Here is a 2,849-nt window from a genome sequence, read left to right as displayed (position 1 = left end):
ACATCTTCTCTGCTGTGTTGTGCTGGCTCCTCCAGAGAGCGCAGGATCTGTGAGACCCAAGCTGCCATCAGGAGGGCAGCAAGAGAAAGCCAAGCAGCCCTGGCTGGTGTGGCTCAGTGGATAGGGTGTTGGCCTGCGGACCAGAGGGTCCTGGGTTCGATTCTGGTCAAGGGACATACCTCGGTGGCAGGCTCCTTCCTGGCCCCAGCCCTGGTCAGAGCTCATTGCAGGAGGCAACCAATCAACGTGTTTCTCTCAGATCAATGTTCTCTTTCTGTGTCTTTTCCTCTCTCTTCCACTCTCTCTAAAAATCAATGGAAAAATATCCTTGGATGAGGATAAAAAAATAAAAGAGAGAGCCAAGCAGATCCAGCGCTTCTGGTTCTACTGTCTGCAGGATGCCACAGTGCTTGCAGAAAGCCCAGCTCCCCCACCCCCCACCCCCCCATCAAACCCCTTGGGAGGCGGCTGAGCACTTCCTTTCTCTCCTGCGTCTCAGGCATCGGAAGGCTCCGTTGGCCTTAAATCACTCCCTCAGATCTGACTGGTTTCCCTGCTTCCAGAGATGAGACCACACCCCGGAGGGGGCTGCAGAAATGGCCCTTCTCACCACCAAGGGCTCAGCGTAAGGAGCGTGAGATTCCGTCCCCGCCAGCTCAGGGCCAGCCTGTCCAGGTTCAAGTGCGACGCTGCCCCTTCCCAGCCGATGGTCCTGGGCAAACGGCTTCCCCTTTCCCGGCCTTCGTCTCCTCATCTGTGAACACAGGAATGATAACATCTGTGCTTTGGTCCCTGTGGGGGGACTTAGTGAGTTCATGTACACACCGCACTTACTGATACCTGGCCCCAAGGACTTGAATGCATGCATATAAGCATAAGTGATGGATGTGGACAACAGGGGGTGAGGAGGAGGGCAGGATTGGGGGGATGAGGGGACATTGGGGGGATAAGGACACATTTGTAATATCTTAATCAATAAAGGAGGGGGAAGGGCTTTTAGCTGTGGCTTCCCTGTGGGCAGAGTGACCTGGGGGAGATCTCCTGGCTTCCCCTAGGTCCAGGGCGTGGCTGACCTGAGCCCTAATGAGAACTCTGACCCCTAAGGGCTGGGGAAATGCCAGCTTTGTTTCCTGTGTGACCTGCCCCGGAAGCAGGCCTGGCTTCTTTCCTTTATATCCATGGATTTAGTTCTCATTGTAGGCTTCTGTTCTTTGGAAAATCTAGGGGTGATAGATACTCGATGCCTCGTGCTGGGGATGGTCTTCATTGAGAACGGAACCTGCTTTACATCCTTCCCACCGCCCCTTCCCCGGCGTCCATCATGGCGACATTCCGTTCTATTTCAGCCCATCTGGAGGCTCCGGGTGTGTTCTATGTCCGACGGCGTTGCAGTGAGTCCAAAGCAATTATTGAAATAAAGGCTCTTGACCTCAAAGACCTGCCAGCCTGCATCCTTTGATCCATCCTCCAATCACCTCTGCATCTGCCTATTGACCCACCTGCACCTGCATAACATAGCCAGCCTGCTGGTGTGTTGCCTTTCTGGTGGTGGTGCTGGCATTCTGTGCACTGCAGACGAGTTTGCTGAAGGGGCAGCTTTGAGTCTGTCCTGGTAGCTGCAGATAGCTGAGGTTAAGACACATGCCTGAGTGTCTTCCGAGACAATTACTTTAAAAGTCTCTTTCCTCCTCCATTTCCACAAGCAGACAGGTGTGAAAAAGGAATAATACGTTTTTATAAAGTCTTATTCAACATCGAAGAAATACTGGCCCACCTTGATGAGCCAGGTGCTGTTCTCAGCACTGGAAAAAAATGCAAAGAACAAAACTTGCAAGTCCTTTGTTTCTGTGGAACATGCATTCGGCGGGGGGTGGAGGGTACAGCTAATAAACAGGCAACCAGAAAAGCGGATTATTAGTCAAGTTCCGTGGAGAAAAGGAAGGAGAGGCCGAGGAGGAGGAAGGAGGGGGACAAGGAGAGCAGGGTGACAACATAGAGGGTAAGTTCCAGAAAAGGGAGGTTTGAGGTTGAGCATAGGGGAAAGTCCTTTCCGAAGTTGAGACCTCAGGGAGGAGAGAGCCGGCCACTTAACCAGTGAAGGGAAAAGCATTCTGGGCAGAAGGAACAGCAAGTGCGAAGTCTCAGTGGCAGAAAGGGACGCACTGTTGATGCCAGAGAGAGCATTCCAGTGAGACTGAGGCTAGAGAGTGGTTCGGCACATGGTAAGGGGTGTGCGGTGGTGGAAACATGTCTAGCATGTTAGCAATTTGTACCACATGCTACTCCACACAAAGGGCTTGCCTGCCTTTGATCTGGCGGATCCTGCTCCAACTTTAACAGCCACATCTTCCAGCCGTGCTGAAGGGGAGAAGATGGGGGTGCTGGTGGAATCAGATGGAAACGAGTTTTAGAGAAACGTTACCAAATTTGGATGGAAAGGAAAGAAAATAAATCTTTTTAGTTGAATGCTCATATTTTTTAAAGCTGCAGCAGCTCTCCCCTGGTCCGTTACAAAGACCGGTCTGTGACCTGCAATGTCAGTTCCTTTGAGAAACAATTTTCAATGTTTTATTTATTTTTTAAAAAAATATATATTTTATTGATTTTTTACAGAGAGGAAGGGAGAGGGATAGAGAGTCAGAAACATCGATGAGAGAGAAACATCGATCAGCTGCCTCCCGCACACCCCCAACTGGGGATGCGCAAAATTCGGAGCCCAGTGTTCAGAAGCAAAACCTAGACTTTAAAAAAAGCAGCAGAAGTCCCTCAGACAAACTAGATATGAAATGATGTTTTGGATAATTTTTCCGTGTAACTTGTTAGTTTACACATTAAAACTTATTGCCCCA

The sequence above is a fragment of the Myotis davidii genome, unplaced genomic scaffold (genome assembly GCF_000327345.1).
Source record: "Myotis davidii unplaced genomic scaffold, ASM32734v1 scaffold754, whole genome shotgun sequence".
NCBI lineage: Eukaryota > Metazoa > Chordata > Mammalia > Chiroptera > Vespertilionidae > Myotis > Myotis davidii.
This window is presented reverse-complemented; position numbering follows the sequence as displayed.